Consider the following 15,428-nt stretch of genomic DNA (forward strand, 5'->3'; position numbering starts at 1 on the left):
AAATCCCGACTAGATAATTAACTACAGATCATATTTGTATCAGTGAACATTATTACAGAAGGATCTGACTTCCTTCTACCAGATTCTATAGAAACTTAACACTGTACAGTTCTGCTACCCAACAATATGAGGACAATGTAACACACACACTACAATCACTGGTCCTACCATATGAGGACTTCTACTTAAACACACTCATGTCCTTCACAGCTTAAAACAATATGAGGACAATGTAACACACATTACAATCACTGGTCCCACCACATGAGGAAGGCAACTGAAACACACTCATGTCCTTCACAGCTTAAAACAATATGAGGACATGACGACTGAACACGTGTAGAGTTCATGTTCCTGACTTCTTACTTCTCCTGCTGTTGTCAATAAAAGCTCTAGACCCAACACTGATGTAAAGCCATCTATTTCCCCAGAAATTAAATCATGTAAACTGATCAGCGCGAGGTTAAATGGACAAAAACATGTGTAAAAGGACAAAAATATCAAATGTAGTCAGAATAAAGATCAAGCTGATGCTTTAAGGGAAAGTTTGGACTAACAAATGGTATAGACAATTACTTTCTCCTAATGCTAATGTTGATTTTGATTAACTTTGACTCAAACTGATTGTTTTAATACAATCAAAGTGCATTTCATTTATGCACTAGGCCCAACTGACACATATACTTGATACCAAATACAAAAAAAAAATGTGTAACCTGTTGGAAGAATGAAGTGGGTATGTCACTCACCAATTGGTCTGTACAAGGTTGAGACAGGACCTCAGCACTTGGTGTCTGCAACAAAAGACAACAATATAATGTCAGAAACATTCTGTACTGTAAATCCCGACTAGATAATTAACTACAGATCATATTTGTATCAGTGAACATTATTACAGAAGGATCTGACTTCCTTATACCAGATTCTATAGAAACTTAACACTGTACAGTTCTGCTACCCAACAATATGAGGACAATGTAACACACACACTACAATCACTGGTCCTACCATATGAGGACTTCTACTTAAACACACTCATGTCCTTCACAGCTTAAAACAATATGAGGACATGACGACTGAACACATGTAGAGTTCATGTTCCTGACTTCTTACTTCTCCTGCTGTTGTCAATAAAAGCTCTAAACCCAACACTGATGTAAAACCATCTATTTCCCCAGAAATTAAATCATGTAAACTGATCAGCGGGAGGTTAAATGGACAAAAACATGTGTAAAAGGACAAAAATATCAAATGTAGTCAGAATAAAGATCAAGCTGATGCTTTAAGGGAAAGTTTGGACTAACAAATGGTATAGACAATTACTTTCTCCTAATGCTAATGTTGATTTTGGTTAACTTTGACTCAAACTGATTGTTTTAATACAATCAAAGTGCATTTCATTTATGCACTAGGCCCAACTGACACATATACTTGATACCAAAAACAAAAAAATAATGTGTAACCTGTTGGAAGAATGAAGTGGGTATGTCACTCACCAATTGGTCTGAAGGAGGTTGAGACAGGACCTCAGCACTTGGTGTCTGCAACAAAAGACAACAATATAACGTCAGAAACATTCTGTACTGTAAATCCCGACTAGATAATTAACTACAGATCATATTTGTATCAGTGAACATTATTACAGAAGGATCTGACTTCCTTATACCAGATTCTATAGAAACTTAACACTGTACAGTTCTGCTACCCAACAATATGAGGACAATGTAACACACACACTACAATCACTGGTCCTACCATATGAGGACTTCTACTTAAACACACTCATGTCCTTCACAGCTTAAAACAATATGAGGACATGACGACTGAACACATGTAGAGTTCATGTTCCTGACTTCTTACTTCTCCTGCTGTTGTCAATAAAAGCTCTAAACCCAACACTGATGTAAAGCCATCTATTTCCCCAGAAATTAAATCATGTAAACTGATCAGCGCGAGGTTAAATGGACAAAAACATGTGTAAAAGGACAAAAATATCAAATGTAGTCAGAATAAAGATCAAGCTGATGCTTTAAGGGAAAGTTTGGACTAACAAATGGTATAGACAATTACTTTCTCCTAATGCTAATGTTGATTTTGATTAACTTTGACTCAAACTGATTGTTTTAATACAATCAAAGTGCATTTCATTTATACACTAGGCCCAACTGACACATATACTTGATACCAAATACAAAAAAATAATGTGTAACCTGTTGGAAGAATGAAGTGGGTATGTCACTCACCAATTGGTCTGAAGGAGGTTGAGACAGGACCTCAGCACTTGGTGTCTGCAACAAAAGACAACAATATAACGTCAGAAACATTCTGTACTGTAAATCCCGACTAGATAATTAACTACAGATCATATTTGTATGAGTGAACATTATTACAGAAGGATCTGACTTCCTTATACCAGATTCTATAGAAACTTAACACTGTACAGTTCTGCTACCCAACAATATGAGGACAATGTAACACACACACTACAATCACTGGTCCTACCATATGAGGACTTCTACTTAAACACACTCATGTCCTTCACAGCTTAAAACAATATGAGGACATGACGACTGAACACATGTAGAGTTCATGTTCCTGACTTCTTACTTCTCCTGCTGTTGTCAATAAAAGCTCTAAACCCAACACTGATGTAAAGCCATCTATTTCCCCAGAAATTAAATCATGTAAACTGATCAGTGGGAGGTTAAATGGAAAAAAACATGTGTAAAAGGACAAAAATATCAAATGTAGTCAGAATAAAGATCAAGCTGATGCTTTAAGGGAAAGTTTGGACTAACAAATGGTATAGACAATTACTTTCTCCTAATGCTAATGTTGATTTTGGTTAACTTTGACTCAAACTGATTGTTTTAATACAATCAAAGTGCATTTCATTTATGCACTAGGCCCAACTGACACATATACTTGATACCAAATACAAAAAAAAAATGTGTAACCTGTTGGAAGAATGAAGTGGGTATGTCACTCACCAATTGGTCTGTACAAGGTTGAGACAGGACCTCAGCACTTGGTGTCTGCAACAAAAGACAACAATATAATGTCAGAAACATTCTGTACTGTAAATCCCGACTAGATAATTAACTACAGATCATATTTGTATCAGTGAACATTATTACAGAAGGATCTGACTTCCTTATACCAGATTCTATAGAAACTTAACACTGTACAGTTCTGCTACCCAACAATATGAGGACAATGTAACACACACACTACAATCACTGGTCCTACCATATGAGGACTTCTACTTAAACACACTCATGTCCTTCACAGCTTAAAACAATATGAGGACAATGTAACACACACTACAATCACTGGTCCCACCACATGAGGAAGGCAACTGAAACACACTCATGTCCTTCACAGCTTAAAACAATATGAGGACATGACGACTGAACACATGTAGAGTTCATGTTCCTGACTTCTTACTTCTCCTGCTGTTGTCAATAAAAGCTCTAAACCCAACACTGATGTAAAGCCATGTATTTCCCCAGAAATTAAATCATGTAAACTGATCAGCGGGAGGTTAAATGGACAAAAACATGTGTAAAAGGACAAAAATATCAAATGTAGTCAGAATAAAGATCAAGCTGATGCTTTAAGGGAAAGTTTGGACTAACAAATGGTATAGACAATTACTTTCTCCTAATGCTAATGTTGATTTTGGTTAACTTTGACTCAAACTGATTGTTTTAATACAATCAAAGTGCATTTCATTTATACACTAGGCCCAACTGACACATATACTTGATACCAAATACAAAAAAATAATGTGTAACCTGTTGGAAGAATGAAGTGGGTATGTCACCCACCAATTGGTCTGAAGGAGGTTGAGACAGGACCTCAGCACTTGGTGTCTGCAACAAAAGACAACAATATAACGTCAGAAACATTCTGTACTGTAAATCCCGACTAGATAATTAACTACAGATCATATTTGTATCAGTGAACATTATTACAGAAGGATCTGACTTCCTTATACCAGATTCTATAGAAACTTAACACTGTACAGTTCCGCTACCCAACAATATGAGGACAGTGTTACACACACACTACAATCACTGGTCCTACCATATGAGGACTTCTATTTTCCTGTTGGAGGTTGAGACAGGATGGAGGGACAGCAGGGTAGTAGCTCGCACAAATGATTCTATTGACACAACAGGGAAGTGAGATTAATGAACTGAACACAACAGACTCTTTCAAAATAAAACAGGAAACATGGCATGAAAATACAAACGTGGTAATATACAGCCCTAACATAAATTTCTTAAAACAATGTTAATAACGTTATGCCAAAGTCAACTAACTAAAGTCAACATAAGAAACTCAAAAACTTTAGAATAAAGTCAGAAACGCTGGGCCAGAAACCCAGACCGTGAGCGAATAACTATAATACTATTGATTTGTGCTAAATACGAAAACATTAATATTATCTTTTAAATCCCCCCAAACATATCTTGTGTTGAAAAAAATGTGTGTTGCAGTTAGCTACACTTAAAAAGAGCTTAGGCTGACTGTCTCTGCAGTTGAAGATGCAGAGCACATGCTAGGCCGCAGGTCCCTTTAACTTCAGTGGGAATTTAAGAACAGTTAAATTTAACTTCTAATATCTATTGTTGAAGATAAAGCTTAAGTAATTTTTTAACATTTATCATCATTCACCATTTTCAGTTTGTTCAAATCGATTGTGCATTGTTTTAATTCCGTTTAACTAACGTTAATTAGCTTGTTAAACATACAACTTTACCTTGCGAAGTGTGCGTGGAATCATGGATATCAAAGGTAAATACATACATCAAGATAAATCTCTCCTGAGTGCTGAAGGTCCCGGATGTGCCGTTCACGCAGAGCTCAAGCGAGTTTGTATCTTGCCGTGACCAGCAGCTCTTTGGTTGAGGCTTTCGAACAATCAGATGCATCTTTACTCACTTGTTGACCAATCACAGACGTCGTTCTATGCTCCACTGACGAAATGCTGCATCCTCTCACCAGCCACGGGCTCTCCTCGTCCATTTAACAACAAAAACACAGCAACACGCGCTGTATTTGAGGTAGGAACACTTGAGAACTGTCACAATGTTTTGCAAACTGCTGTTACAGTTAATTTCGTTCCGTTAATTTGTTTGGTACCTATTGTTAAGTAACACTTGGTACACATGTGGTTAGCTTGCTGGTCTAGTTTAAGTTAGCATGGGCATGCTGTTCACTGATGGAGTAAGTCCAAATTTGTCTTGATATTGTCAGTGTGTTATCATAAACATGTCCTAATTTGTTATGAAAAGAAGAGCAGCACCCCTAGACCCCCAGGTGAAAATACAGATAATAGATAAGCAATTTAAGAAAATAAGTATAATGTGTATAATAAATGATTTTACTGTCACTTTCCTGGGTCTGTTGACCCAGCGTTTTAAGTTTTAGTTTGTTTGGATGTCGATGTTTATTTATAAGTTCTTTAGGTTAGCTAAGTTCATTTGTTTATTAGATTACCCTTGTTATGTCTGTTTTATTGTGAAAGTCCTTTTCCTATATCCAGTGTGTCTAGTTTTGTTTCCCCTTGTCTTGTTAGGTCTGATTTGTCCCAGCTGTTCCTCATCCCCTCATTATCTCTCTGTGTACTTACAGTGGCTTGCAAATGTATTTGTCCCCCTTTTCCACATTTTGTCACATTACTGCCACAAACATGAATCAATTTTAATGGAATCCAATTGCAGCAAAAGGTGGTTCTACAAAGTATTGACTCGGGGGGCTGAATAATTACGCACACCCCAGTTTTCAGTTATTTATTTGTAAAAAATGTTTGGAATCATGTATGATTTTCGTTCCACTTCTCACGTGTACACCACTTTGTATTGGTCTTTCACGTGGAATTCCAATAAAATTGATTCATGTTTGTGGCTGTAATGTGACAAAATGTGGGAAAGTTCAAGGGGGCCGAATACTTTTGTAAGCCATGCTGTGGATTAAAAAGACATGCTGTGGATTAATAACAAGTATGATTCAGTGCAGAGAGGTCTATTAACACATAGTGAGTGAGAAAGGTGACTGGAAAGGAAAAAACTCAGTGCATCATGGGAATCCCCCGGCAGCCTGGATTCAGGAGACAGACACTATCTCTACTTTCAAGATTAGGCTTAAAACTTTCCTTTTTGCTAAAGCATATAGTTAGGGCTGGACCAGGTGACCCTGAATCCTCCCTTAGTTATGCTGCAATAGACGTAGGCCTGCTGGGAATTCCCATGATGCATTGAGTTTTTCCTTTCCAGTCACCTTTATAACTCAGTATGTGTTAATAGACCTCTCTGCATTGAATCATATCTGTTATTAACCTCTGTCTCTCTTCCACAGCATGTCTTTCATCCTGTTTTCCTTCTCTCACCCCAACTGGTCGCAACAGATGGCCGCCCCTCCCTGAGCCTGGTTCTGCCAGAGGTTTCTTCCTGTTAAAAGGGAGTTTTTCCTTCCCACTGTCGCCAAAGTGCTTGCTCATAGGTGGTCATATGATTGTTGGGTTTTTCTCTGTACCTATGAAGTGCCTTGAGGCGACTTTTTTTTGTGATTTGGCGCTATATAAATAAAATTGAATTGAAATTGAATTGTACTGCTGCATACTGTGACATTTACAGTTGCTTAGTTAATTAAGTGACTTAATTACTCACTTTTATTTACTAATTGAATTACTAAATGAAGCTGGAATTGTGCATTCTGCAGTTTTTAATAGTGTGTTATTAGTTTTTAAAGAAACAATATGCATTTTATACTATATTGTAAAAAGTATAAGGTAAGTTGAATTTAAAATATAATGAAGTGTTGACTTTTTTCATCAATTCTTGTAGATACACAGAGTCGAGACTGAGCCTGATGATCATACTGAATCAGATGACAGCGGCAGGAATCTCCAAGTTCAACTGCAGATTGCAGATGCAATTATATTAATGCAGATTAATATAAACTCTTCAAGGGTCAAAATCTGCACACACATCATTCTGCATAGTGAAGGTCAGACAATTTGTGCATTGATCTTGAGAAGTAAGACTCATTAATTAATAGTAATATAATTAGACAAATGTTGAAACTTTATATTTCGAGACATTTTGTCAACAACAAAAAAAACCAAGATGTGCAGGCACTGATAACTGAATCTAAAGACCTTCATTTTTGTCAAGATTTGCCTGATTTAACTGTTGTTACCCTTGCTTATAGCTCACCCTAAAATGTATAAAAATGGGAAAAGTTTTTGATATGTGTTAGAATGATTGTTTAATTGGCAAGGTTTGAACGAACAATTTTTAGAAGCCTCAAATCTTATCTGTTATTATTCCACGAATGATTCAAATAAAGTTCACCTCCATTTCAACATTGAATACGACTGTGGACATAAGAGCTAAAAGGTGCTGTCCACGCATGTGTCCGCTAAGCCCCAGAAGGGTATAACCTGGGTCAAATGTGTTATTGTGTCTGACACACCTACAATATGAGGACTCGCAGAGTGACGTCACTGAAAGTGTGTTTAAAGTGTGTTAAGTTCCAAAACTGGCCAGTAGGTGCGAAAACTGAAAGTGAGGAAAAACGCTAAACACACTTAAACACACTTTTTCATAAAATTGTGATGTTTCAGGACTTTCGAGATTTTTGGTTTGGGAGCATGTTGGGAGCCTCTAGAACACTTTAGAAGGCTCAGAAAAATGAGGACCTCAAAAATGTCCTCATTTTTCTGAGCGTCCTCATTTTGTGAGTGTGTTATCATAAAATTGTCCTAAGATGTCATGAAAACAAGTACACACACACACACACACACACACACACACACACATACACTTAACCGCCCTGTCTGTGGCTCAGATGTCAATGTCCATCTTTGAGCTCTCCTTGATTTATACATATATGATTAATCAAGTATGAATTTCTGCCTGTGTACACTCGCACATCCACAATGACACAGTGAACCAATTATTTTGCAGTTTACTAGTTAGAAAAGTCACCATGACCTCCAGACCTGATGACATATCAGTATGTGATACCAGCAAACAGCTTTCACAGCTCCTCCATAAGACAACCTCTGGCTCTAAGTGATGTGTTTGTGTGATAGAAGATTGATTGTTTTGCAAAGCAGCACAGCAGGACCAGAAACAACTACAGTATTTCCAGCAGTAAAATGATACTGGCTTTATGACCATCTCCGTCCTTCTATTATATAAGAATTTCTGGTACAACACGTAAAATTCAGTCCAAACCATTTAACTGACTCTAGTTTAAAAGCATTCATAAATTGAACTGAAGTATTCTTCATATATATATATATATATATATATATATATATATATATATATATATATATATATATATATATATATATATATATATTTCGTTTCCATGTAAAAAGTTTTCATAGTTTTAATAATTGCGGTTGGACCTTTTAGCTTGGTAATAATGTGGTAACAGTGGGTTATTACCATTTAATTACCAATCTAATATCCAAGTACTAACCAAGTAATTATCTTGTGTCAACAGTGGTTATAAGTAATATTTTCAGACTGTGTTGAATGTTAAAGCAACAACATGAGGTTAGTACTACAAGTCAGTATGTATATTACCTTTTTTTGTCTGTAGGCATACATCTGTTTCCACATTATTAACTCAAATTTCTGGTCTGTTGAGTATCCGGTTAGATTTTAGTGTAACATTACTCAGCTATTCTTGATACAAGATAATTACATTGCTATTAATTGGCTATTACTGTCATCAAGAGGCAATAACTTACTATTTTTATATTCATTCTTTCTTATATTTTTTTGTGTTACCCCAAAATGACTGGGTTAAGGCCATTACACACTGAATGTGTTGCGTAAAAAAGACACGAAATTCTGAATTTTATGGATGCAAACTTCACATGTACAGTAACCTTTTTGTAATGTTTTTGCAAAAATTCATCCTCACTGAAATGACACGATGATGAACTGGCCCTGATCTTTGTAATGAGAGAAGAAAGAAACACAACTTCTGGGTTCATCCAATTCTCAGCAGAAGGCAGCAGCAGGGCGAATTTCATGGTTTTATCCAGGTGTGGAAGTTGCATCACAGCCGCTCTCGTACATATTTCAGGATGTCAGTGGGGAAGTTTGAACTCTTGTTAGCAGAGTTGGAACTGCTGGAGTTGGAATAAGGAGGTAGAGAAAGCATTATTCAGAGAGCCAAGTGAGCTGGAGTAGTGTTCAGCTGTGTGTTTGGGGTAAAATGGTATTTATTTTAGTTCATGAGTTGAGCTGCGTTGCCAAAAGAAGTGATCTGATTGATAAAATCTGTTCATTCGGATCCGAAACGTCGGAAAAATCATGGTGTGTTAAGAATAGGTGAGTCCAAAAAGTATTTTTTTAAACACAAAATATCCACACGGCTTTTACGTACCTGGTGTGAAAGGGCTTTTAGAATGGAAAGTGGTACTGTACCATGATTATTACAGTTTTTAAACCAGGCTTTGGTGTGTGGTCCTTTATAAACAACCATTATACTTGACTGACTCCTCAGGAATGATGCGTGTAGAAATTTCAGTAATACAGTTTTTAATTAAACATCATATAATTAATCTAACTGCTGCCCCAAGAAGAGTCATTGTTATTTTAGTGGATATTGCAAAATATACGTTTGGTGCATCACAAAGGAGCAAGCATAAGTCTTGAGTAATCAAGATGTGAACCATGTACATTGTTTTCATTGCATTAGCGCATATAGGGGGCCAACGGGAGGCCAGCCAAAAGAAAAGACTTGACTTAAAGCAAAATAGGTTATCTTGCTATGTCTAAAGACACAGCAAGATGTGGTAACGCTTATGAACAGTCTCCCATCCTATATTTAATTAAAGACACAAAAGAAGACACAGGAGCATCTTTATACTTCAAAAATACATTTGTTTCTCTTCAAAACTACAGAAATTAGTTCCAACTTGTTCAAAAAAAATCTGTATAATGAAGGATGATAGCTTTCCCTGGTTTATCAAAGCCTTTCTATACTCCCAGGCTGTGGTAGTGACAGCAGACATTACGGCATTTCTCTTCATGTTTACACTGAAACATGTTTGGACATCTGCAGGAGGTTGGAATTACAACATCAGACTCAAACGGGGCTCTTATCTTCGTATCAGCACATTTAGGAAATATCAAAACATCACAGTATCTCAGATCTCACCTGGTCCTACCACCCAGTACTGTCAACACACCCAAAGTCCCTGAAAGTAGCCTGCACTGTTTCGCTCTGGGTGACAGCTCAACCAAACCCAGGTGCCAGTGAAACCTAGCTAAGTTTGTTCTGCGCAGTGACATTACAAAGGGTGAAGAATAATATGCAAGAGATGTGGGTGTCTGCTTTTTCTCTGGCTGCATTTTTGGAGTCATGCATCTTGCAGATAACTGGTGGGGATGTGAATGTGTGATGATTAAAGAGCAGGGTGCTATCTGCTTAGGATGTGTGCAGCTGTGTCAGGAAGGCCAGCTTACTGTATATCTTGTTTTCATTTTTGCCCTTATTATATAGTCACAACTAGAGAAAGGGAAGCACAATACTACAGGAAATGTGGGTAAAGACAGCAGGGGATCACAAAGTAAAGGTCCCATCATAAATCAAATCAATGACTCACTCCTGCTGGCATTTAAGCTCACATAGTAATCACCGTAGCCTCTCAGCTACACACCCCGTGCCTTGTTTTTTAACCTGAAAAATTAAGCAAAAGGAAGAAGAAGAGGAAGTATGTCTCTCCAAAAGATTAGGGAAAAGGATTTCAGGTCCGTTCTGTAAGACTGCAGCAAGTATACTCAGAATTCCTCGGCCTATCCTGATGGCTAAGCCCAGCAATTCATCTGCTTGTGTGTAGTGACCTCATTCTTTTGGTCACTACACAGAGCTCACGAGCATAGGTGAGTGTTGGAATGTAGAAAGATTAAACCAGAAGCTTTGCCTTCTCTCTCCACAGCAGTCTCATACTACACAATACCAACATAGCTGAATACTCTCATTATAGGGAACGACTCTCCTCCAAACAAGAGGAAGCAATCCACCATTTTTCAGCAGAGGACCATGACCTCAGACTTGGAGGAGTTGACTCACACTCAGCTGCAAACAGACCCAGCATGTGCTGAACATCACCTTCTGATAGCCAACAAAAGGAAGGGATCCAGTCCTGAGATTCCCTAAACAGACATCCTGGATCCAGTGGATATGCTTTGATAAAGTCCAGCCCCTTTTCCGAACTTTGATCCCAGAATCATTCCCATTCCAACTGTAGCTACAACAGGATACACTACTTCTGGTTCCTTTGCCACCGGAGAGATGCCTTTCCTAAAAATCAAACTGTACTTCCAGGGGTGATGACACCAAGCTTGCAGCTTCCAATGTGTGTGTCCTGAGTGGACAGATACTGAACTTAAGTGGTGGGCATATGGAACCCTGTTATTCATTCAGGCTGTGTCCAGCCAAACCCATGGCTAATGGCCCAAACAGCAAATGCTCACCAATCAGAGTTTTACTCATTAAAATAACATTTAGAAAGTTTAATAGCCATCTAATTTAATTATTTCTTTAAACATTATGTTGTCAAGTGGCGCAAAGGGAAGAAAGGGAAGAAAATCTTTTTCACATCAATTCGTGGAAGTGTTAAAAAGCCCATGGAGCCTTAAGTAAGCAATTTTTAAAACGGTTGAAAATACACAGCTGGAAATATGCAGCAGCAAAATTACTGTCTGCTCTCTTTTGCCCACAGAAGTTCTCACACTTTGGGTAACGACACATTAACAAAGCACAACATCTTGGCTGTGCCATGGGTCCACACCTCATTGAGATTTTATGCTACTGAAGCTCTTTGTGTTTTGATTCTCAGCTGGTTTTGTTGTGGCTGTTATTTATCCAGACTTTGTGCACATTACATACATTTTTGTTGTTTATGTGATATCACTAGTAAGAAATAAGCAATAACCAAAGCTTATTTCTGTGGAACCTCCTCCTCTCTTGTCACTTGCATGTGTTCAGTTTTTCTCAACAGAATAAGGGAAAGAAGCAAACAAAGGAGAAAGTAAAAAGCTAATTGCTGTTCAATGCACATTGACTTTTAGCCCTACTGGGGGCGCTGACAGCTTGCAGAGCGACCAAAAATCGCCTCTGTGCTTCTGAGCCACCAGAATACAAAATAACCGGCATGAATGAATCCACTTTAAAGCTCAGTGTGAATATATGGTCCACGTGAAAATGGATGTGATTATTCGAGCCTATGCATGTGTGTTGAGGTGTAGGACATATGCCTAAGCAAACACACACCACACACACAGCCCACCGCAGTTGATAGCTCCTGCTCGGTGGAAACGTATCAGTTTCAAGATTGAAAAATTATTTGATTATAAAATAGCGTTGACTGTGTGTTCTTCTGCAACTCATGCCAGCTCCTGGATTCATATGCCAGCAGGCCGAGCTCAGCAATTTGTGTGGGAGTCAACGTGTGTGTGTTTTTGTGTGTATCCGCCTGTGTGTTAGAGTCAGGAAATAGAAAAAGGGAGTGAAAAATTGCTAATGCATGCATTTACATAAACACCAGAGCTCCATCACTGGTGTACGTGTTTGTACGTGTGTGTGTTTGTGTGCATGTGTTTTTGCGTGCGCATTCCTGAGAGGACTCTGAGTTGATCAAAGCTTCTGACACCCCAGGCAGTGTCCTCCTGAGGGAGCCAGCTGTCAGATCTGGGATCAGAGATCAGCCGCTTCTGTCCTCCCTTCTCTTCACTCTCTGTGGGGTCTGTCACAGCAAGTTAGCACTTCGCCAGAGGCACTAATCAACAATCAGATTAAGCTCTCTTGAAATGATAGCTGGGACGGCTGGCAGCCAGGACGGACATGTCCAAAGGAGCCAAAAGAGTCCTGTTGATTCTGAACCTTGAAGCTCAGATGCTGGAAAACAAGTTGTGTTAAGCATCCTGGGACAGCGTCTTTTCGGGGTCTAAATGCTTCTTCGGTTTCAAAACACAAGCAAACAAAGAAGCACTAACGAGAGCTTACTATTAATTCTTTAAAGTGATTGGTGTATCTGTTCTACCAGGTTTTTCAATCAAGCATAATGGCTGTGATTTCGTGAAAAGATGATTTACAAAACTGAGAAAGGTAAATTGAACAGTTATCAGTAAACTGGCTCTTTTTAAGATGGAATCCAGTGTTCTGGATGAGGTGTTTCTAAAAAAAAAAAAAAAAAACAGAAGAAAACATGCTGAACTTTTCTAATTTTAGACATACGGAAATGACAAAACTAAATGTCAGTTAGCTTTTGGAGGCCAAGTGAAGCATAGAGTACATAAATAATGAATAATAATGAATAATTTCTTGAATAATCAGGCCTTATCTTATCTTAATGACCTTATAGTACCGTATTACCCCAATAGCACTCTTTGCTCTCAATCTGCAGGTTTACTTGTACTTAAAAGCAGAATGGGAGGCAGAGCCTTCAGCTTTCAGGGCCCTCTTCTGTGGAACCAGCTTCCAGTTTGGATTCAAGAGGCAGACACCTTGACTACTGTTAAGATTAGGCTTAAAACGTTCCCTTTTTAATAAAACATAAAGTTAGGGCTGGATTAGGTGACCCTGGATCCTCCTATAGTTACTTTGTAATAGGTCTATGCTGCTGTGGAATTCCCATGATGCATTTTTCTTCTTCTCACTTTTTTCACTCACTATATCTTTACACACTACTCTACATTGAATGATTAGATATTATTTATCTCTGGAGCTCTTCCACAACATGTCTGTTCTTCTTGAAAATGTCTTCATCCGCTCACCCCCAGCCAATTGTGGAAGATGGCTGCCCCCCCACCCCCACCCCCCCCCCCCACCCCCCTCCCCGGTTCTGCTGGAGGTTTCTTTCTGTGATTTTGGTGCTACATGAATAAAATAAAATTGAATTGAATTGAGTTAATAATCTGACATCCCCTTTGCAAGGTAGGATACCTGATGTGTCATTAGGCCAAAATAAACACAGCAGGTGAGGATTCAATTATCATCTATATTATCCAATTATCAGGGGCCATCGTGGCTCAAGAGTTGGGATGTCGTCTTGTAATCGGAAGGTTGCCTTTTCGAGCCCCGGCTTGGACAGTCTCGGTCGTTGTGTCCTTGAGCAAGACACTTCCCCCGTTGCCTACTGGTGGTGGTCAGAGGGCCCGGTGGCGCCAGTGTCCGGCAGCCTCGCCTCTGTCAGTGCGCCCCAGAGTGGCTGGGGCTACAATGTAGCTTGCTATCACCAGTGTGTGAATGTGTGTGTAAATGGGTGGATGACTGGATATGTAAAGCGCTTTGGGGTCACTAGGGACTAGAAAAGCGCTATACAAATACAAGCCACTTTCACTAATCAAATACAGGGATGTGGGAGGCTGGAGCCTGTCCCTGGTGTTGTCATAAGGTAAAGAGGGCAGGTGAACAATCTATTGCAGGGCTAACACGGGGAGACATTCACACCTACGGACAATTTAGAATTGCCAGGTAACCATGTAGAATGGAAACCTGGAGAGAACCCATGCTGGCACAAGGATAACAACAACGACACACTAAAGTGGCACACTGACTCTTTTAGCAGATGGAGACCAAGGACAATGAGCTCTCATTTCACCAATCTTAGCAGCACCAAAACTAATTAATATTGATTATGTGAAATTTGGTAATATTTTAATGTTTTTCTATTTAAAAGCATTAAAGCTGCTGCTAATGGAAGTATTCCCTACTTCCTAAATTTCTCATAGTGGCTAATTATTCTATTCTTCTAATTTTCAGACTGATGTCTAAATCTGGTGCGTCAAATCTTTTTTTTATACCGCAACATAACAAATTGGTATTGTTTGAAAGTATTGGTATTGTTTTTGTTTTACAAAATCCTCATTTTATTTCAACACTGTGTGTGAAAGTTAGAATTTTATGTTTTTTTCTGTGACTAACTTGGTTGTGCATTTCAAAACTTCTCATATGTATATGACATATATTGTCTGGCTGCTCACATTTCTCCCTTTTGGAGATGTTTTTCAATCTCAGCAACAACCACAAAGTTGTTATTAACGGTACAAAGGCAACAATTCCCCCTCAAATTAAAAAAAGAAGAAGAAGAAGAAAACACACACACAAGCAGACATATAAATATCCTTTAATACCCGTTTAGTCCTCCGTGACCTTGAGAATGTGGTGTAAAGACTGTGAGAAACTGTGCGCTGTTGCTTTGAAGACGATGGCCCAGGAAGAAAATGCTTAGGCCGCCTGACAATTGGCACAGAAAACTTAATATAAGCAGGATGATGCATTACAAATCTGCCATATAAAACACTACACCGGTGGTAAAATTGCTTCACCCAATTGCATTGGCCGTTGACTGCATATGTGTGTAATGGTAGGTCGGGAGTGTA

This window comes from Neolamprologus brichardi, chromosome 5 (genome assembly GCF_056152115.1).
Source record: "Neolamprologus brichardi isolate AB-2024 chromosome 5, ASM5615211v1, whole genome shotgun sequence".
Classification (NCBI taxonomy): Eukaryota; Metazoa; Chordata; class Actinopteri; order Cichliformes; family Cichlidae; genus Neolamprologus; species Neolamprologus brichardi.